This window comes from Dendrobates tinctorius, unplaced genomic scaffold (assembly GCF_039654945.1).
Source record: "Dendrobates tinctorius isolate UK_male_01 unplaced genomic scaffold, ASM3965494v1 ptg000184l, whole genome shotgun sequence".
NCBI lineage: Eukaryota > Metazoa > Chordata > Amphibia > Anura > Dendrobatidae > Dendrobates > Dendrobates tinctorius.
This window is the reverse complement of record NW_027361851.1, coordinates 18,540,597-18,564,285: the sequence shown is the minus strand read 5'-3', so window position 1 is coordinate 18,564,285 and position 23,689 is coordinate 18,540,597. Positions and strand designations below refer to the sequence as shown.

The following is a 23,689-nucleotide window of genomic DNA, read 5'->3' as shown; positions in this document are numbered from 1 at the left end:
GATCACTTTGGGAGGTTTTCTGCTGTTTTGGTACTCTGCAAATTTCATCTGCAAGGTATTCCTGCAAAATCTGCATTGCAAAACCCAAATAGGGCTCTTCCTTTCAAAGACCTGCTGTGTGGCCAAACAGTAGTTTCTGAAGAAATGTGGTGCATCACCGCATTTGTGAGAAATCTAACATTTCTAATATCCAAACAAAATAAATGGAGGTTTAAAAATTAATGCAGACGAAAAGTACGCATATAAAAAATGTTATTTATTGACTTTTTTGGGGTGTGTGACAAGTTTTTAATCACAAGGAATGGTAACATTTCTGCTGACTAGCATGGAAGGAGTTAAGTTCCAATTGCATATCGAAGCGGTCTAAGGCGAGCGGTCTAAGGCGCTGCGTTCAGGTCGCAGTCTCCCCTGGAGGCTTGGGTTCCAATCCCACTTCTGACATCAACATTTAATTTCAAGAAACTTTATCTTCATTTATTGATTAGATGAGGTCAAACAAAACTTAGTAATGTGGTTTTGAAAAATTTCCTGAGAGTCTTTGGAGTGAATCTGAATTTGTCCTCTCAAAAAAGAACTCTAGGAACATCAAACAGATTTTTTGTGCATATGTCTGTTGTTCTTTTGGCACTAGAAAAATCCTTTGGACAGTCAATGAGGAGGGACTATTTCACCTCTTTGTGTTCTCTGTCCCTATTAGGGTAGGGAATCAACCTTCTACAGTGCTGTCATGAAATATATCTAGAAACGGATTTGCTGGTAAGTCTACTTTCATAGTTTTCACCTCATACATCAATAGACCATAACGATACTTAATAAACAAAAACTTAACAAGTAGGTAATCATAGTTTAAAAAATGTGAAATGCCCATGTCATTCTGACATGTTTCAGCACATTTTGGGACAAATGGTCTCACTTTTAACAATCAATAAAATATTTTCTCTAAATTTTTGTCTCTTTTTTGCTCCAATTGTTTGCATCTCATAAAAAATAAAACTTGATGTAACATTATGCATGCAAATTGTGTTTTATGTGCGACCATGACCTATTCTAGAAGCACAGGGTCAGAATTATACTGGTGCATGGAGACAAACTGAAAATGTAAAAATTCAATGGCAAAATTGCTGTCTTTTTCTACTCATTCACAAATAGTTAATGAATGTTATTAAATATGTACAGCAAAATGGAAGGCGTTTCAAATAGAAATCATGCTTCAAAAAACAGTCAAATGAAAAATTATAATATATCCCTCCAGGTGTGACACTTGACATTTGCAGAGTGTCAAACCCCCCAGAAAATGTATAGAAATGGCCGAAATACCTCAGTTGGGAGAGCGTTAGACTGAAGATCTAAAGGTCCCTGGTCCAATCCCGGGTTTCGGCAAAATGCTTTTTCTTCACCGTTTACATTTTAAGGAGATATTAAACAAAGCACATGGACTGATAATGATCAAAAGGCCTAAAAATCTTAACTATCTACAGAAAACAAAATGTTAAAAATTTGAGAAACGGTAACTTTTTCCTTTTGAACACATGAATGTTTTTTAGTAATTTTTCCTCTATTTTGTTTTATTTCAGATTGACTTAGCTGTAAGAGGATTAAAAGGTAACCTGATAGCTGAAACAGACAGCACTTATCAGACACTAGCTGAATGATTATAGTCAGCTTGTTTGACTTTGAAACACTGAGGCATTACTGAGACAAATGTCCTTAAAAAATATGCTGTGGACAAAGTCAAAAAGGCAAAAAACACAAGCTGAACACAGGTCCGTCATCTTTAATTTGAAATATAGGAGGTTTCTACTTTAATGGTGAGACAAAGCATCTACATATTTGACATTGCTCCAGTGAGTAGAGCCCACTTAAAAATGTATGGGTTGCTTGTCTCTGCAAGCAAAAGCTGGCCACTAAACTGGCATACTTGCAATGCTGGATGGTTCAGAGTGAAAGCACCTATAGGCTGACAATAGTAATTGCAGGTGTTGATTAACTCATTGTGCAAAATAATTTCTAAAATGTGATCACTTTGGGAGGTTTTCTGCTGTTTTGGTACTCTGCAAATTTCATCTGCAAGGTATTCCTGCAAAATCTGCATTGCAAAACCCAAATAGGGCTCTTCCTTTCAAAGACCTGCTGTGTGGCCAAACAGTAGTTTCTGAAGAAATGTGGTGCATCACCGCATTTGTGAGAAATCTAACATTTCTAATATCCAAACAAAATAAATGGAGGTTTAAAAATTAATGCAGACGAAAAGTACGCATATAAAAAATGTTATTTATTGACTTTTTTGGGGTGTGTGACAAGTTTTTAATCACAAGGAATGGTAACATTTCTGCTGACTAGCATGGAAGGAGTTAAGTTCCAATTGCATATCGAAGCGGTCTAAGGCGAGCGGTCTAAGGCGCTGCGTTCAGGTCGCAGTCTCCCCTGGAGGCTTGGGTTCCAATCCCACTTCTGACATCAACATTTAATTTCAAGAAACTTTATCTTCATTTATTGATTAGATGAGGTCAAACAAAACTTAGTAATGTGGTTTTGAAAAATTTCCTGAGAGTCTTTGGAGTGAATCTGAATTTGTCCTCTCAAAAAAGAACTCTAGGAACATCAAACAGATTTTTTGTGCATATGTCTGTTGTTCTTTTGGCACTAGAAAAATCCTTTGGACAGTCAATGAGGAGGGACTATTTCACCTCTTTGTGTTCTCTGTCCCTATTAGGGTAGGGAATCAACCTTCTACAGTGCTGTCATGAAATATATCTAGAAACGGATTTGCTGGTAAGTCTACTTTCATAGTTTTCACCTCATACATCAATAGACCATAACGATACTTAATAAACAAAAACTTAACAAGTAGGTAATCATAGTTTAAAAAATGTGAAATGCCCATGTCATTCTGACATGTTTCAGCACATTTTGGGACAAATGGTCTCACTTTTAACAATCAATAAAATATTTTCTCTAAATTTTTGTCTCTTTTTTGCTCCAATTGTTTGCATCTCATAAAAAATAAAACTTGATGTAACATTATGCATGCAAATTGTGTTTTATGTGCGACCATGACCTATTCTAGAAGCACAGGGTCAGAATTATACTGGTGCATGGAGACAAACTGAAAATGTAAAAATTCAATGGCAAAATTGCTGTCTTTTTCTACTCATTCACAAATAGTTAATGAATGTTATTAAATATGTACAGCAAAATGGAAGGCGTTTCAAATAGAAATCATGCTTCAAAAAACAGTCAAATGAAAAATTATAATATATCCCTCCAGGTGTGACACTTGACATTTGCAGAGTGTCAAACCCCCCAGAAAATGTATAGATATGGCCGAAATAGCTCAGTTGGGAGAGCGTAAGACTGAAGATATAAAGGTCCCTGGTCCAATCCCAGGTTTCGGCAAAATGCTTTTTCTTCACCGTTTACATTTTAAGGAGATATTAAACAAAGCACATGGACTGATCATGATCAAAAGGCCTAAAAATCTTAACTATCTACAGAAAACAAAATGTTAAAAATTTGAGAAACGGTAACTTTTTCCTTTTGAACACATGAATGTTTTTTAGTAATTTTTCCTCTATTTTGTTTTATTTCAGATTGACTTAGCTGTAAGAGGATTAAAAGGTAACCTGATAGCTGAAACAGACAGCACTTATCAGACACTAGCTGAATGATTATAGTCAGCTTGTTTGACTTTGAAACACTGAGGCATTACTGAGACAAATGTCCTTAAAAAATATGCTGTGGACAAAGTCAAAAAGGCAAAAAAACACAAGCTCCACACAGGTCCGTCATCTTTAATTTGAAATATAGGAGGTTTCTACTTTAATGGTGAGACAAAGCATCTACATATTTGACATTGCTCCAGTGAGTAGAGCCCACTTAAAAATGTATGGGTTGCTTGTCTCTGCAAGCAAAAGCTGGGCACTAAACTGGCATACTTGCAATGCTGGATGGTTCAGAGTGAAAACACCTATAGGCTGACAATAGTAATTGCAGGTGTTGATTAACTCATTGTGCAAAATAATTTCTAAAATGTGGTCACTTTGGGAGGTTTTCTGCTGTTTTGGTACTCTGCAAATTTCATCTGCAAGGTATTCCTGCAAAATCTGCATTGCAAAACCCAAATAGGGCTCTTCCTTTCAAAGCCCTGCTGTGTGGCCAAACAGTAGTTTCTGAAGAAATGTGGTGCATCACCGCATTTGTGAGAAATCTAACATTTCTAATATCCAAACAAAATAAATGGAGGTTTAAAAATTAATGCAGACGAAAAGTACGCATATAAAAAATGTTATTTATTGACTTTTTTGGGGTGGTGTGACAAGTTTGTAATCACAAGGAATGGTAACATTTCTGCTGACTAGCATGGAAGGAGTTAAGTTCCAATTGCATATCGAAGTCAGGATGGCCGAGCGGTCAAAGGCACAGCGTTCAGGTCGCAGTCTCCCCTGGAGGCGTGGGTTCAGATCCCACTTCTGACATCAACATTTAATTTCAAGAAACTTTATCTTCATTTATTGATTAGATGAGGTCAAACAAAACTTAGTAATGTGGTTTTGAAAAATTTCCTGAGAGTCTTTGGAGTGAATCTGAATTTGTCCTCTCAAAAAAGAACTCTAGGAACATCAAACAGATTTTTTGTGCATATGTCTGTTGTTCTTTTGGCACTAGAAAAATCCTTTGGACAGTCAATGAGGAGGGACTATTTCACCTCTTTGTGTTCTCTGTCCCTATTAGGGTAGGGAATCAACCTTCTACAGTGCTGTCATGAAATATATCTAGAAACGGATTTGCTGGTAAGTCTACTTTCATAGTTTTCACCTCATACATCAATAGACCATAACGATACTTAATAAACAAAAACTTAACAAGTAGGTAATCATAGTTTAAAAAATGTGAAATGCCCATGTCATTCTGACATGTTTCAGCACATTTTGGGACAAATGGTCTCACTTTTAACAATCAATAAAATATTTTCTCTAAATTTTTGTCTCTTTTTTGCTCCAATTGTTTGCATCTCATAAAAAATAAAACTTGATGTAACATTATGCATGCAAATTGTGTTTTATGTGCGACCATGACCTATTCTAGAAGCACAGGGTCAGAATTATACTGGTGCATGGAGACAAACTGAAAATGTAAAAATTCAATGGCAAAATTGCTGTCTTTTTCTACTCATTCACAAATAGTTAATGAATGTTATTAAATATGTACAGCAAAATGGAAGGCATTTCAAATAGAAATCATGCTTCAAAAAACAGTCAAATGAAAAATTATAATATATCCCTCCAGGTGTGACACTTGACATTTGCAGAGTGTCAAACCCCCCAGAAAATGTATAGATATGGCCGAAATAGCTCAGTTGGGAGAGCGTTAGACTGAAGATCTAAAGGTCCCGGGTTTCGGCAAAATGCTTTTTCTTCACCATTTACATTTTAAGGAGATATTAAACAAAGCACATGGACTGATCATGATCAAAAGGCCTAAAAATCTTAACTATCTACAGAAAACAAAATGTTAAAAATTTGAGAAACGGTAACTTTTTCCTTTTGAACACATGAATGTTTTTTAGTAATTTTTCCTCTATTTTGTTTTATTTCAGATTGACTTAGCTGTAAGAGGATTAAAAGGTAACCTGATAGCTGAAACAGACAGCACTTATCAGACACTAGCTGAATGATTATAGTCAGCTTGTTTGACTTTGAAACACTGAGGCATTACTGAGACAAATGTTCTTAAAAAATATGCTGTGGACAAAGTCAAAAAGGCAAAAAACACAAGCTCCACACAGGTCCGTCATCTTTAATTTGAAATATAGGAGGTTTCTACTTTAATGGTGAGACAAAGCATCTACATATTTGACATTGCTCCAGTGAGTAGAGCCCACTTAAAAATGTATGGGTTGCTTGCCTCTGCAAGCAAAAGCTGGGCACTAAACTGGCATACTTGCAATGCTGGATGGTTCAGAGTGAAAACACCTATAGGCTGACAATAGTAATTGCAGGTGTTGATTAACTCATTGTGCAAAATAATTTCTAAAATGTGGTCACTTTGGGAGGTTTTCTGCTGTTTTGGTACTCTGCAAATTTCATCTGCAAGGTATTCCTGCAAAATCTGCATTGCAAAACCCAAATAGGGCTCTTCCTTTCAAAGTCCTGCTGTGTGGCCAAACAGTAGTTTCTGAAGAAATGTGGTGCATCACCGTATTTGTGAGAAATCTAACATTTCTAATATCCAAACAAAATAAATGGAGGTTTAAAAATTAATGCAGACGAAAAGTACGCATATAAAAAATGTTATTTATTGACTTTTTTGGGGTGGTGTGACAAGTTTGTAATCACAAGGAATGGTAACATTTCTGCTGACTAGCATGGAAGGAGTTAAGTTCCAATTGCATATCGAAGTCAGGATGGCCGAGTGGTCTAAGGCGCAGCGTTCAGGTCGCAGTCTCCCCTGGAGGCGTGGGTTCAAATCCAACTGCTGACATCAACATTTAATTTCAAGAAACTTTATCTTCATTTATTGATTAGATGAGGTCAAACAAAACTTAGTAATGTGGTTTTGAAAAATTTCCTGAGAGTCTTTGGAGTGAATCTGAATTTGTCCTCTCAAAGAAGAACTCTAGGAACATCAAACAGATTTTTTGTGCATATGTCTGTTGTTCTTTTGGCACTAGAAAAATCCTTTGGACAGTCAATGAGGAGGGACTATTTCACCTCTTTGTGTTCTCTGTCCCTATTAGGGTAGGGAATCAACCTTCTACAGTGCTGTCATGAAATATATCTAGAAACGGATTTGCTGGTAAGTCTACTTTCATAGTTTTCACCTCATACATCAATAGACCATAACGATACTTAATTAACAAAAACTTAACAAGTAGGTAATCATAGTTTAAAAAATGTGAAATGCCCATGTCATTCTGACATGTTTCAGCACATTTTGGGACAAATGGTCTCACTTTTAACAATCAATAAAATATTTTCTCTAAATTTTTGTCTCTTTTTTGCTCCAATTGTTTGCATCTCATAAAAAATAAAACTTGATGTAACATTATGCATGCAAATTGTGTTTTATGTGTGACCATGACCTATTCTAGAAGCACAGGGTCAGAATTATACTGGTGCATGGAGACAAACTGAAAATGTAAAAATTCAATGGCAAAATTGCTGTCTTTTTCTACTCATTCACAAATAGTTAATGAATGTTATTAAATATGTACAGCAAAATGGAAGGCGTTTCAAATAGAAATCATGCTTCAAAAAACAGTCAAATGAAAAATTATAATATATCCCTCCAGGTGTGACACTTGACATTTGCAGAGTGTCAAACCCCCCAGAAAATGTATAGATATGGCTGAAATAGCTCAGTTGAGAGAGCGTTAGACTGAAGATCTAAAGGTCCCTGGTCCAATCCCGGGTTTCGGCAAAATGCTTTTTCTTCACCGTTTACATTTTAAGGAGATATTAAACAAAGCACATGGACTGATCATGATCAAAAGGCCTAAAAATCTTAACTATCTACAGAAAACAAAATGTTAAAAATTTGAGAAACGGTAACTTTTTCCTTTTGAACACATGAATGTTTTTTAGTAATTTTTCCTCTATTTTGTTTTATTTCAGATTGACTTAGCTGTAAGAGGATTAAAAGGTAACCTGATAGCTGAAACAGACAGCACTTATCAGACACTAGCTGAATGATTATAGTCAGCTTGTTTGACTTTGAAACACTGAGGCATTACTGAGACAAATGTCCTTAAAAAATATGCTGTGGACAAAGTCAAAAAGGCAAAAAAACACAAGCTCCACACAGGTCCGTCATCTTTAATTTGAAATATAGGAGGTTTCTACTTTAATGGTGAGACAAAGCATCTACATATTTGACATTGCTCCAGTGAGTAGAGCCCACTTAAAAATGTATGGGTTGCTTGTCTCTGCAAGCAAAAGCTGGGCACTAAACTGGCATACTTGCAATGCTGGATGGTTCAGAGTGAAAACACCTATAGGCTGACAATAGTAATTGCAGGTGTTGATTAACTCATTGTGCAAAATAATTTCTAAAATGTGGTCACTTTGGGAGGTTTTCTGCTGTTTTGGTACTCTGCAAATTTCATCTGCAAGGTATTCCTGCAAAATCTGCATTGCAAAACCCAAATAGGGCTCTTCCTTTCAAAGCCCTGCTGTGTGGCCAAACAGTAGTTTCTGAAGAAATGTGGTGCATCACCGCATTTGTGAGAAATCTAACATTTCTAATATCCAAACAAAATAAATGGAGGTTTAAAAATTAATGCAGACGAAAAGTACGCATATAAAAAATGTTATTTATTGACTTTTTTGGGGTGGTGTGACAAGTTTGTAATCACAAGGAATGGTAACATTTCTGCTGACTAGCATGGAAGGAGTTAAGTTCCAATTGCATATCGAAGTCAGGATGGCCGAGCGGTCAAAGGCCGAGCGGTCAAAGGCACAGCGTTCAGGTCGCAGTCTCCCCTGGAGGCGTGGGTTCAGATCCCACTTCTGACATCAACATTTAATTTCAAGAAACTTTATCTTCATTTATTGATTAGATGAGGTCAAACAAAACTTAGTAATGTGGTTTTGCAAAATTTCCTGAGAGTCTTTGGAGTGAATCTGAATTTGTCCTCTCAAAAAAGAACTCTAGGAACATCAAACAGATTTTTTGTGCATATGTCTGTTGTTCTTTTGGCACTAGAAAAATCCTTTGGACAGTCAATGAGGAGGGACTATTTCACCTCTTTGTGTTCTCTGTCCCTATTAGGGTAGGGAATCAACCTTCTACAGTGCTGTCATGAAATATATCTAGAAACGGATTTGCTGGTAAGTCTACTTTCATAGTTTTCACCTCATACATCAATAGACCATAACGATACTTAATAAACAAAAACTTAACAAGTAGGTAATCATAGTTTAAAAAATGTGAAATGCCCATGTCATTCTGACATGTTTCAGCACATTTTGGGACAAATGGTCTCACTTTTAACAATCAATAAAATATTTTCTCTAAATTTTTGTCTCTTTTTTGCTCCAATTGTTTGCATCTCATAAAAAATAAAACTTGATGTAACATTATGCATGCAAATTGTGTTTTATGTGCGACCATGACCTATTCTAGAAGCACAGGGTCAGAATTATACTGGTGCATGGAGACAAACTGAAAATGTAAAAATTCAATGGCAAAATTGCTGTCTTTTTCTACTCATTCACAAATAGTTAATGAATGTTATTAAATATGTACAGCAAAATGGAAGGCATTTCAAATAGAAATCATGCTTCAAAAAACAGTCAAATGAAAAATTATAATATATCCCTCCAGGTGTGACACTTGACATTTGCAGAGTGTCAAACCCCCCAGAAAATGTATAGTTATGGACGAAATAGCTCAGTTGGGAGAGCGTTAGACTGAAGATCTAAAGGTCCCGGGTTTCGGCAAAATGCTTTTTCTTCACCATTTACATTTTAAGGAGATATTAAACAAAGCACATGGACTGATCATGATCAAAAGGCCTAAAAATCTTAACTATCTACAGAAAACAAAATGTTAAAAATTTGAGAAACGGTAACTTTTTCCTTTTGAACACATGAATGTTTTTTAGTAATTTTTCCTCTATTTTGTTTTATTTCAGATTGACTTAGCTGTAAGAGGATTAAAAGGTAACCTGATAGCTGAAACAGACAGCACTTATCAGACACTAGCTGAATGATTATAGTCAGCTTGTTTGACTTTGAAACACTGAGGCATTACTGAGACAAATGTCCTTAAAAAATATGCTGTGGACAAAGTCAAAAAGGCAAAAAACACAAGCTCCACACAGGTCCGTCATCTTTAATTTGAAATATAGGAGGTTTCTACTTTAATGGTGAGACAAAGCATCTACATATTTGACATTGCTCCAGTGAGTAGAGCCCACTTAAAAATGTATGGGTTGCTTGCCTCTGCAAGCAAAAGCTGGGCACTAAACTGGCATACTTGCAATGCTGGATGGTTCAGAGTGAAAACACCTATAGGCTGACAATAGTAATTGCAGGTGTTGATTAACTCATTGTGCAAAATAATTTCTAAAATGTGGTCACTTTGGGAGGTTTTCTGCTGTTTTGGTACTCTGCAAATTTCATCTGCAAGGTATTCCTGCAAAATCTGCATTGCAAAACCCAAATAGGGCTCTTCCTTTCAAAGTCCTGCTGTGTGGCCAAACAGTAGTTTCTGAAGAAATGTGGTGCATCACCGTATTTGTGAGAAATCTAACATTTCTAATATCCAAACAAAATAAATGGAGGTTTAAAAATTAATGCAGACGAAAAGTACGCATATAAAAAATGTTATTTATTGACTTTTTTGGGGTGGTGTGACAAGTTTGTAATCACAAGGAATGGTAACATTTCTGCTGACTAGCATGGAAGGAGTTAAGTTCCAATTGCATTTCGAAGTCAGGATGGCCGAGTGGTCTAAGGCGCAGCGTTCAGGTCGCAGTCTCCCTTGGAGGCGTGGGTTCAAATCCCACTTCTGACATCAACATTTAATTTCAAGAAACTTTATCTTCATTTATTGATTAGATGAGGTCAAACAAAACTTAGTAATGTGGTTTTGAAAAATTTCCTGAGAGTCTTTGGAGTGAATCTGAATTTATCCTCTCAAAGAAGAACTCTAGGAACATCAAACAGATTTTTTGTGCATATGTCTGTTGTTCTTTTGGCACTAGAAAAATCCTTTGGACAGTCAATGAGGAGGGACTATTTCACCTCTTTGTGTTCTCTGTCCCTATTAGGGTAGGGAATCAACCTTCTACAGTGCTGTCATGAAATATATCTAGAAACGGATTTGCTGGTAAGTCTACTTTCATAGTTTTCACCTCATACATCAATAGACCATAACGATACTTAATTAACAAAAACTTAACAAGTAGGTAATCATAGTTTAAAAAATGTGAAATGCCCATGTCATTCTGACATGTTTCAGCACATTTTGGGACAAATGGTCTCACTTTTAACAATCAATAAAATATTTTCTCTAAATTTTTGTCTCTTTTTTGCTCCAATTGTTTGCATCTCATAAAAAATAAAACTTGATGTAACATTATGCATGCAAATTGTGTTTTATGTGTGACCATGACCTATTCTAGAAGCACAGGGTCAGAATTATACTGGTGCATGGAGACAAACTGAAAATGTAAAAATTCAATGGCAAAATTGCTGTCTTTTTCTACTCATTCACAAATAGTTAATGAATGTTATTAAATATGTACAGCAAAATGGAAGGCGTTTCAAATAGAAATCATGCTTCAAAAAACAGTCAAATGAAAAATTATAATATATCCCTCCAGGTGTGACACTTGACATTTGCAGAGTGTCAAACCCCCCAGAAAATGTATAGTTATGGACGAAATAGCTCAGTTGGGAGAGCGTTAGACTGAAGATCTAAAGGTCCCGGGTTTCGGCAAAATGCTTTTTCTTCACCATTTACATTTTAAGGAGATATTAAACAAAGCACATGGACTGATCATGATCAAAAGGCCTAAAAATCTTAACTATCTACAGAAAACAAAATGTTAAAAATTTGAGAAACGGTAACTTTTTCCTTTTGAACACATGAATGTTTTTTAGTAATTTTTCCTCTATTTTGTTTTATTTCAGATTGACTTAGCTGTAAGAGGATTAAAAGGTAACCTGATAGCTGAAACAGACAGCACTTATCAGACACTAGCTGAATGATTATAGTCAGCTTGTTTGACTTTGAAACACTGAGGCATTACTGAGACAAATGTCCTTAAAAAATATGCTGTGGACAAAGTCAAAAAGGCAAAAAACACAAGCTCCACACAGGTCCGTCATCTTTAATTTGAAATATAGGAGGTTTCTACTTTAATGGTGAGACAAAGCATCTACATATTTGACATTGCTCCAGTGAGTAGAGCCCACTTAAAAATGTATGGGTTGCTTGCCTCTGCAAGCAAAAGCTGGGCACTAAACTGGCATACTTGCAATGCTGGATGGTTCAGAGTGAAAACACCTATAGGCTGACAATAGTAATTGCAGGTGTTGATTAACTCATTGTGCAAAATAATTTCTAAAATGTGGTCACTTTGGGAGGTTTTCTGCTGTTTTGGTACTCTGCAAATTTCATCTGCAAGGTATTCCTGCAAAATCTGCATTGCAAAACCCAAATAGGGCTCTTCCTTTCAAAGTCCTGCTGTGTGGCCAAACAGTAGTTTCTGAAGAAATGTGGTGCATCACCGTATTTGTGAGAAATCTAACATTTCTAATATCCAAACAAAATAAATGGAGGTTTAAAAATTAATGCAGACGAAAAGTACGCATATAAAAAATGTTATTTATTGACTTTTTTGGGGTGGTGTGACAAGTTTGTAATCACAAGGAATGGTAACATTTCTGCTGACTAGCATGGAAGGAGTTAAGTTCCAATTGCATTTCGAAGTCAGGATGGCCGAGTGGTCTAAGGCGCAGCGTTCAGGTCGCAGTCTCCCTTGGAGGCGTGGGTTCAAATCCCACTTCTGACATCAACATTTAATTTCAAGAAACTTTATCTTCATTTATTGATTAGATGAGGTCAAACAAAACTTAGTAATGTGGTTTTGAAAAATTTCCTGAGAGTCTTTGGAGTGAATCTGAATTTATCCTCTCAAAGAAGAACTCTAGGAACATCAAACAGATTTTTTGTGCATATGTCTGTTGTTCTTTTGGCACTAGAAAAATCCTTTGGACAGTCAATGAGGAGGGACTATTTCACCTCTTTGTGTTCTCTGTCCCTATTAGGGTAGGGAATCAACCTTCTACAGTGCTGTCATGAAATATATCTAGAAACGGATTTGCTGGTAAGTCTACTTTCATAGTTTTCACCTCATACATCAATAGACCATAACGATACTTAATTAACAAAAACTTAACAAGTAGGTAATCATAGTTTAAAAAATGTGAAATGCCCATGTCATTCTGACATGTTTCAGCACATTTTGGGACAAATGGTCTCACTTTTAACAATCAATAAAATATTTTCTCTAAATTTTTGTCTCTTTTTTGCTCCAATTGTTTGCATCTCATAAAAAATAAAACTTGATGTAACATTATGCATGCAAATTGTGTTTTATGTGTGACCATGACCTATTCTAGAAGCACAGGGTCAGAATTATACTGGTGCATGGAGACAAACTGAAAATGTAAAAATTCAATGGCAAAATTGCTGTCTTTTTCTACTCATTCACAAATAGTTAATGAATGTTATTAAATATGTACAGCAAAATGGAAGGCGTTTCAAATAGAAATCATGCTTCAAAAAACAGTCAAATGAAAAATTATAATATATCCCTCCAGGTGTGACACTTGACATTTGCAGAGTGTCAAACCCCCCAGAAAATGTATAGATATGGCTGAAATAGCTCAGTTGGGAGAGCGTTAGACTGAAGATCTAAAGGTCCCTGGTCCAATCCCGGGTTTCGGCAAAATGCTTTTTCTTCACCGTTTACATTTTAAGGAGATATTAAACAAAGCACATGGACTGATCATGATCAAAAGGCCTAAAAATCTTAACTATCTACAGAAAACAAAATGTTAAAAATTTGAGAAACGGTAACTTTTTCCTTTTGAACACATGAATGTTTTTTAGTAATTTTTCCTCTATTTTGTTTTATTTCAGATTGACTTAGCTGTAAGAGGATTAAAAGGTAACCTGATAGCTGAAACAGACAGCACTTATCAGACACTAGCTGAATGATTATAGTCAGCTTGTTTGACTTTGAAACACTGAGGCATTACTGAGACAAATGTCCTTAAAAAATATGCTGTGGACAACGTCAAAAAGGCAAAAAACACAAGCTCCACACAGGTCCGTCATCTTTAATTTGAAATATAGGAGGTTTCTACTTTAATGGTGAGACAAAGCATCTACATATTTGACATTGCTCCAGTGAGTAGAGCCCACTTAAAAATGTATGGGTTGCTTGTCTCTGCAAGCAAAAGCTGGGCACTAAACTGGCATACTTGCAATGCTGGATGGTTCAGAGTGAAAACACCTATAGGCTGACAATAGTAATTGCAGGTGTTGATTAACTCATTGTGCAAAATAATTTCTAAAATGTGGTCACTTTGGGAGGTTTTCTGCTGTTTTGGTACTCTGCAAATTTCATCTGCAAGGTATTCCTGCAAAATCTGCATTGCAAAACCCAAATAGGGCTCTTCCTTTCAAAGCCCTGCTGTGTGGCCAAACAGTAGTTTCTGAAGAAATGTGGTGCATCACCGTATTTGTGAGAAATCTAACATTTCTAATATCCAAACAAAATAAATGGAGGTTTAAAAATTAATGCAGACGAAAAGTACGCATATAAAAAATGTTATTTATTGACTTTTTTGGGGTGGTGTGACAAGTTTTTAATCACAAGGAATGGTAACATTTCTGCTGACTAGCATGGAAGGAGTTAAGTTCCAATTGCATATCGAAGTCAGGATGGCCGAGCGGTCTAAGGCGCAGCGTTCAGGTCGCAGTCTCCCCTGGAGGCGTGGGTTCAAATCCCACTTCTGACATCAACATTTAATTTCAAGAAACTTTATCTTCATTTATTGATTAGATGAGGTCAAACAAAACTTAGTAATGTGGTTTTGAAAAATTTCCTGAGAGTCTTTGGAGTGAATCTGAATTTATCCTCTCAAAGAAGAACTCAAGGAACATCAAACAGATTTTTTGTGCATATGTCTGTTGTTCTTTTGGCACTAGAAAAATCCTTTGGACAGTCAATGAGGAGGGACTATTTCACCTCTTTGTGTTCTCTGTCCCTATTAGGGTAGGGAATCAACCTTCTACAGTGCTGTCATGAAATATATCTAGAAACGGATTTGCTGGTAAGTCTACTTTCATAGTTTTCACCTCATACATCAATAGACCATAACGATACTTAATTAACAAAAACTTAACAAGTAGGTAATCATAGTTTAAAAAATGTGAAATGCCCATGTCATTCTGACATGTTTCAGCACATTTTGGGACAAATGGTCTCACTTTTAACAATCAATAAAATATTTTCTCTAAATTTTTGTCTCTTTTTTGCTCCAATTGTTTGCATCTCATAAAAAATAAAACTTGATGTAACATTATGCATGCAAATTGTGTTTTATGTGTGACCATGACCTATTCTAGAAGCACAGGGTCAGAATTATACTGGTGCATGGAGACAAACTGAAAATGTAAAAATTCAATGGCAAAATTGCTGTCTTTTTCTACTCATTCACAAATAGTTAATGAATGTTATTAAATATGTACAGCAAAATGGAAGGCGTTTCAAATAGAAATCATGCTTCAAAAAACAGTCAAATGAAAAATTATAATATATCCCTCCAGGTGTGACACTTGACATTTGCAGAGTGTCAAACCCCCCAGAAAATGTATAGATATGGCTGAAATAGCTCAGTTGGGAGAGCGTTAGACTGAAGATCTAAAGGTCCCTGGTCCAATCCTGGGTTTCGGCAAAATGCTTTTTCTTCACCGTTTACATTTTAAGGAGATATTAAACAAAGCACATGGACTGATCATGATCAAAAGGCCTAAAAATCTTAACTATCTACAGAAAACAAAATGTTAAAAATTTGAGAAACGGTAACTTTTTCCTTTTGAACACATGAATGTTTTTTAGTAATTTTTCCTCTATTTTGTTTTATTTCAGATTGACTTAGCTGTAAGAGGATTAAAAGGTAACCTGATAGCTGAAACAGACAGCACTTATCAGACACTAGCTGAATGATTATAGTCAGCTTGTTTGACTTTGAAACACTGAGGCATTACTGAGACAAATGTCCTTAAAAAATATGCTGTGGACAACGTCAAAAAGGCAAAAAACACAAGCTCCACACAGGTCCGTCATCTTTAATTTGAAATATAGGAGGTTTCTACTTTAATGGTGAGACAAAGCATCTACATATTTGACATTGCTCCAGTGAGTAGAGCCCACTTAAAAATGTATGGGTTGCTTGTCTCTGCAAGCAAAAGCTGGGCACTAAACTGGCATACTTGCAATGCTGGATGGTTCAGAGTGAAAACACCTATAGGCTGACAATAGTAATTGCAGGTGTTGATTAACTCATTGTGCAAAATAATTTCTAAAATGTGGTCACTTTGGGAGGTTTTCTGCTGTTTTGGTACTCTGCAAATTTCATCTGCAAGGTATTCCTGCAAAATCTGCATTGCAAAACCCAAATAGGGCTCTTCCTTTCAAAGCCCTGCTGTGTGGCCAAACAGTAGTTTCTGAAGAAATGTGGTGCATCACCGTATTTGTGAGAAATCTAACATTTCTAATATCCAAACAAAATAAATGGAGGTTTAAAAATTAATGCAGACGAAAAGTACGCATATAAAAAATGTTATTTATTGACTTTTTTGGGGTGGTGTGACAAGTTTTTAATCACAAGGAATGGTAACATTTCTGCTGACTAGCATGGAAGGAGTTAAGTTCCAATTGCATATCGAAGTCAGGATGGCCGAGCGGTCTAAGGCGCAGCGTTCAGGTCGCAGTCTCCCCTGGAGGCGTGGGTTCAAATCCCACTTCTGACATCAACATTTAATTTCAAGTAACTTTATCTTCATGTAATGTGGTTTTGAAAAATTTCCTGAGAGTCTTTGGAGTGAATCTGAATTTGTCCTCTCAAAAAAGAACTCTAGGAACATCAAACAGATTTTTTGTGCATATGTCTGTTGTTCTTTTGGCACTAGAAAAATCCTTTGGACAGTCAATGAGGAGGGACTATTTCACCTCTTTGTGTTCTCTGTCCCTATTAGGGTAGGGAATCAACCTTCTACAGTGCTGTCATGAAATATATCTAGAAACGGATTTGCTGCTAAGTCTACTTTCATAGTTTTCACCTCATACATCAATAGACCATAACGATACTTAATAAACAAAAACTTAACAAGTAGGTAATCATAGTTTAAAAAATGTGAAATGCCCATGTCATTCTGACATGTTTCAGCACATTTTGGGACAAATGGTCTCACTTTTAACAATCAATAAAATATTTTCTCTAAATTTTTGTCTCTTTTTTGCTCCAATTGTTTGCATCTCATAAAAAATAAAACTTGATGTAACATTATGCATGCAAATTGTGTTTTATGTGCGACCATGACCTATTCTAGAAGCACAGGGTCAGAATTATACTGGTGCATGGAGACAAACTGAAAATGTAAAAATTCAATGGCAAAATTGCTGTCTTTTTCTACTCATTCACAAATAGTTAATGAATGTTATTAAATATGTACAGCAAAATGGAAGGCGTTTCAAATAGAAATCATGCTTCAAAAAACAGTCAAATGAAAAATTATAATATATCCCTCCTTGTGTGACACTTGACATTTGCAGAGTGTCAAACCCCCCAGAAAATGTATAGATATGGCAGAAATAGCTCAGTTGGGAGAGTGTTAGACTGAAGATCTAAAGGTCCTTGGTCCAATCCCGGGTTTCGGCAAAATGCTTTTTCTTCACCGTTTACATTTTAAGGAGATATTAAACAAAGCACATGGACTGATCATGATCAAAAGGCCTAAAAATCTTAACTATCTACAGAAAACAAAATGTTAAAAATTTGAGAAACGGTAACTTTTTCCTTTTGAACACATGAATGTTTTTTAGTAATTTTTCCTCTATTTTGTTTTATTTCAGATTGACTTAGCTGTAAGAGGATTAAAAGGTAACCTGATAGCTGAAACAGACAGCACTTATCAGACACTAGCTGAATGATTATAGTCAGCTTGTTTGACTTTGAAACACTGAGGCATTACTGAGACAAATGTCCTTAAAAAATATGCTGTGGACAACGTCAAAAAGGCAAAAAACACAAGCTCCACACAGGTCCGTCATCTTTAATTTGAAATATAGGAGGTTTCTACTTTAATGGTGAGACAAAGCATCTACATATTTGACATTGCTCCAGTGAGTAGAGCCCACTTAAAAATGTATGGGTTGCTTGCCTCTGCAAGCAAAAGCTGGGCACTAAGCTGGCATACTTGCAATGCTGGATGTTTCAGAGTGAAAACACCTATAGGCTGACAATAGTAATTGCAGGTGTTGATTAACTCATTGTGCAAAATAATTTCTAAAATGTGGTCACTTTGGGAGGTTTTCTGCTGTTTTGGTACTCTGCAAATTTCATCTGCAAGGTATTCCTGCAAAATCTGCATTGCAAAACCCAAATAGGGCTCTTCCTTTCAAAGCCCTGCTGTGTGGCCAAACAGTAGTTTCTGAAGAAATGTGGTGCATCACCGTATTTGTGAGAAATCTAACATTTCTAATATCCAAACAAAATAAATGGAGGTTTAAAAATTAATGCAGACGAAAAGTACGCATATAAAAAATGTTATTTATTGACTTTTTTGGGGTGGTGTGACAAGTTTGTAATCACAAGGAATGGTAACATTTCTGCTGACTAGCATGGAAGGAGTTAAGTTCCAATTGCATATCAAAGTCAGGATGGCCGAGCGGTCTAAGGCGCTGCGTTCAGGTCGCAGTCTCCCCTGGAGGCGTGGGTTCAAATCCCACTTCTGACATCAACATTTAATTTCAAGTAACTTTATCTTCATGTAATCTGGTTTTGAAAAATTTCCTGAGAGTCTTTGGAGTGAATCTGAATTTGTCCTCTCAAAAAAGAACTCTAGGAACATCAAACAGATTTTTTGTGCATATGTCTGTTGTTCTTTTGGCACTAGAAAAATCCTTTGGACAGTCAATGAGGAGGGACTATTTCACCTCTTTGTGTTCTCTGTCCCTATTAGGGTAGGGAATCAACCTTCTACAGTGCTGTCATGAAATATATCTAGAAACGGATTTGCTGGTAAGTCTACTTTCATAGTTTTCACCTCATACATCAATAGACCATAACGATACTTAATAAACAAAAACTTAACAAGTTGGTAATCATAGTTTAAAAAATGTGAAATGCCCATGTCATTCTGACATGTTTCAGCACATTTTGGGACAAATGGTCTCACTTTTAACAATCAATAAAATATTTTCTCTAAATTTTTGTCTCTTTTTTGCTCCAATTGTTTGCATCTCATAAAAAATAAAACTTGATGTAACATTATGCATGCAAATTGTGTTTTATGTGTGACCATGACCTATTCTAGAAGCACAGGGTCAGAATTATACTGGTGCATGGAGACAAACTGAAAATGTAAAAATTCAATGGCAAAATTGCTGTCTTTTTCTACTCATTCACAAATAGTTAATGAATGTTATTAAATATGTACAGCAAAATGGAAGGCGTTTCAAATAGAAATCATGCTTCAAAAAACAGTCAAATGAAAAATTATAATATATCCCTCCAGGTGTGACACTTGACATTTGCAGAGTGTCAAACCCCCCAGAAAATGTATAGATATGGCTGAAATAGCTCAGTTGGGAGAGCGTTAGACTGAAGATCTAAAGGTCCCTGGTCCAATCCCGGGTTTCGGCAAAATGCTTTTTCTTCACCGTTTACATTTTAAGGAGATATTAAACAAAGCACATGGACTGATCATGATCAAAAGGCCTAAAAATCTTAACTATCTACAGAAAACAAAATGTTAAAAATTTGAGAAACGGTAACTTTTTCCTTTTGAACACATGAATGTTTTTTAGTAATTTTTCCTCTATTTTGTTTTATTTCAGATTGACTTAGCTGTAAGAGGATTAAAAGGTAACCTGATAGCTGAAACAGACAGCACTTATCAGACACTAGCTGAATGATTATAGTCAGCTTGTTTGACTTTGAAACACTGAGGCATTACTGAGACAAATGTCCTTAAAAAATATGCTGTGGACAACGTCAAAAAGGCAAAAAACACAAGCTCCACACAGGTCCGTCATCTTTAATTTGAAATATAGGAGGTTTCTACTTTAATGGTGAGACAAAGCATCTACATATTTGACATTGCTCCAGTGAGTAGAGCCCACTTAAAAATGTATGGGTTGCTTGTCTCTGCAAGCAAAAGCTGGGCACTAAACTGGCATACTTGCAATGCTGGATGGTTCAGAGTGAAAACACCTATAGGCTGACAATAGTAATTGCAGGTGTTGATTAACTCATTGTGCAAAATAATTTCTAAAATGTGGTCACTTTGGGAGGTTTTCTGCTGTTTTGGTACTCTGCAAATTTCATCTGCAAGGTATTCCTGCAAAATCTGCATTGCAAAACCCAAATAGGGCTCTTCCTTTCAAAGCCCTGCTGTGTGGCCAAACAGTAGTTTCTGAAGAAATGTGGTGCATCACCGTATTTGTGAGAAATCTAACATTTCTAATATCCAAACAAAATAAATGGAGGTTTAAAAATTAATGCAGACGAAAAGTACGCATATAAAAAATGTTATTTATTGACTTTTTTGGGGTGGTGTGACAAGTTTTTAATCACAAGGAATGGTAACATTTCTGCTGACTAGCATGGAAGGAGTTAAGTTCCAATTGCATATCGAAGTCAGGATGGCCGAGCGGTCTAAGGCGCAGCGTTCAGGTCGCAGTCTCCCCTGGAGGCGTGGGTTCAAATCCCACTTCTGACATCAACATTTAATTTCAAGAAACTTTATCTTCATTTATTGATTAGATGAGGTCAAACAAAACTTAGTAATGTGGTTTTGAAAAATTTCCTGAGAGTCTTTGGAGTGAATCTGAATTTATCCTCTCAAAGAAGAACTCAAGGAACATCAAACAGATTTTTTGTGCATATGTCTGTTGTTCTTTTGGCACTAGAAAAATCCTTTGGACAGTCAATGAGGAGGGACTATTTCACCTCTTTGTGTTCTCTGTCCCTATTAGGGTAGGGAATCAACCTTCTACAGTGCTGTCATGAAATATATCTAGAAACGGATTTGCTGGTAAGTCTACTTTCATAGTTTTCACCTCATACATCAATAGACCATAACGATACTTAATTAACAAAAACTTAACAAGTAGGTAATCATAGTTTAAAAAATGTGAAATGCCCATGTCATTCTGACATGTTTCAGCACATTTTGGGACAAATGGTCTCACTTTTAACAATCAATAAAATATTTTCTCTAAATTTTTGTCTCTTTTTTGCTCCAATTGTTTGCATCTCATAAAAAATAAAACTTGATGTAACATTATGCATGCAAATTGTGTTTTATGTGTGACCATGACCTATTCTAGAAGCACAGGGTCAGAATTATACTGGTGCATGGAGACAAACTGAAAATGTAAAAATTCAATGGCAAAATTGCTGTCTTTTTCTACTCATTCACAAATAGTTAATGAATGTTATTAAATATGTACAGCAAAATGGAAGGCGTTTCAAATAGAAATCATGCTTCAAAAAACAGTCAAATGAAAAATTATAATATATCCCTCCAGGTGTGACACTTGACATTTGCAGAGTGTCAAACCCCCCAGAAAATGTATAGATATGGCTGAAATAGCTCAGTTGGGAGAGCGTTAGACTGAAGATCTAAAGGTCCCTGGTCCAATCCTGGGTTTCGGCAAAATGCTTTTTCTTCACCGTTTACATTTTAAGGAGATATTAAACAAAGCACATGGACTGATCATGATCAAAAGGCCTAAAAATCTTAACTATCTACAGAAAACAAAATGTTAAAAATTTGAGAAACGGTAACTTTTTCCTTTTGAACACATGAATGTTTTTTAGTAATTTTTCCTCTATTTTGTTTTATTTCAGATTGACTTAGCTGTAAGAGGATTAAAAGGTAACCTGATAGCTGAAACAGACAGCACTTATCAGACACTAGCTGAATGATTATAGTCAGCTTGTTTGACTTTGAAACACTGAGGCATTACTGAGACAAATGTCCTTAAAAAATATGCTGTGGACAACGTCAAAAAGGCAAAAAACACAAGCTCCACACAGGTCCGTCATCTTTAATTTGAAATATAGGAGGTTTCTACTTTAATGGTGAGACAAAGCATCTACATATTTGACATTGCTCCAGTGAGTAGAGCCCACTTAAAAATGTATGGGTTGCTTGTCTCTGCAAGCAAAAGCTGGGCACTAAACTGGCATACTTGCAATGCTGGATGGTTCAGAGTGAAAACACCTATAGGCTGACAATAGTAATTGCAGGTGTTGATTAACTCATTGTGCAAAATAATTTCTAAAATGTGGTCACTTTGGGAGGTTTTCTGCTGTTTTGGTACTCTGCAAATTTCATCTGCAAGGTATTCCTGCAAAATCTGCATTGCAAAACCCAAATAGGGCTCTTCCTTTCAAAGCCCTGCTGTGTGGCCAAACAGTAGTTTCTGAAGAAATGTGGTGCATCACCGTATTTGTGAGAAATCTAACATTTCTAATATCCAAACAAAATAAATGGAGGTTTAAAAATTAATGCAGACGAAAAGTACGCATATAAAAAATGTTATTTATTGACTTTTTTGGGGTGGTGTGACAAGTTTTTAATCACAAGGAATGGTAACATTTCTGCTGACTAGCATGGAAGGAGTTAAGTTCCAATTGCATATCGAAGTCAGGATGGCCGAGCGGTCTAAGGCGCAGCGTTCAGGTCGCAGTCTCCCCTGGAGGCGTGGGTTCAAATCCCACTTCTGACATCAACATTTAATTTCAAGTAACTTTATCTTCATGTAATGTGGTTTTGAAAAATTTCCTGAGAGTCTTTGGAGTGAATCTGAATTTGTCCTCTCAAAAAAGAACTCTAGGAACATCAAACAGATTTTTTGTGCATATGTCTGTTGTTCTTTTGGCACTAGAAAAATCCTTTGGACAGTCAATGAGGAGGGACTATTTCACCTCTTTGTGTTCTCTGTCCCTATTAGGGTAGGGAATCAACCTTCTACAGTGCTGTCATGAAATATATCTAGAAACGGATTTGCTGCTAAGTCTACTTTCATAGTTTTCACCTCATACATCAATAGACCATAACGATACTTAATAAACAAAAACTTAACAAGTAGGTAATCATAGTTTAAAAAATGTGAAATGCCCATGTCATTCTGACATGTTTCAGCACATTTTGGGACAAATGGTCTCACTTTTAACAATCAATAAAATATTTTCTCTAAATTTTTGTCTCTTTTTTGCTCCAATTGTTTGCATCTCATAAAAAATAAAACTTGATGTAACATTATGCATGCAAATTGTGTTTTATGTGCGACCATGACCTATTCTAGAAGCACAGGGTCAGAATTATACTGGTGCATGGAGACAAACTGAAAATGTAAAAATTCAATGGCAAAATTGCTGTCTTTTTCTACTCATTCACAAATAGTTAATGAATGTTATTAAATATGTACAGCAAAATGGAAGGCGTTTCAAATAGAAATCATGCTTCAAAAAACAGTCAAATGAAAAATTATAATATATCCCTCCTTGTGTGACACTTGACATTTGCAGAGTGTCAAACCCCCCAGAAAATGTATAGATATGGCAGAAATAGCTCAGTTGGGAGAGTGTTAGACTGAAGATCTAAAGGTCCTTGGTCCAATCCCGGGTTTCGGCAAAATGCTTTTTCTTCACCGTTTACATTTTAAGGAGATATTAAACAAAGCACATGGACTGATCATGATCAAAAGGCCTAAAAATCTTAACTATCTACAGAAAACAAAATGTTAAAAATTTGAGAAACGGTAACTTTTTCCTTTTGAACACATGAATGTTTTTTAGTAATTTTTCCTCTATTTTGTTTTATTTCAGATTGACTTAGCTGTAAGAGGATTAAAAGGTAACCTGATAGC

The 23,689-nt window shown here is 35.9% G+C and overlaps 3 non-coding genes across 3 annotated transcripts; all 3 read left to right on the top strand.

Moving 5' to 3' along the window:
- The first annotated feature begins 10,435 nt into the window (after positions 1 to 10,435).
- Positions 10,436 to 10,518, top strand: TRNAL-CAG (transfer RNA leucine (anticodon CAG)). The gene has a single exon. It is a non-coding gene; the product is annotated as a tRNA-Leu (tRNA).
- Positions 10,519 to 12,440: 1,922 nt separating this feature from the next.
- On the top strand, positions 12,441 to 12,523 carry TRNAL-CAG (transfer RNA leucine (anticodon CAG)). Its single transcript has one exon. It is a non-coding gene; the product is annotated as a tRNA-Leu (tRNA).
- A 5,937-nt stretch (positions 12,524 to 18,460) lies between these two features.
- TRNAL-CAG (transfer RNA leucine (anticodon CAG)) lies at positions 18,461 to 18,543 on the top strand. Its single transcript has one exon. It is a non-coding gene; the product is annotated as a tRNA-Leu (tRNA).
- Positions 18,544 to 23,689: the final 5,146 nt, after the last annotated feature.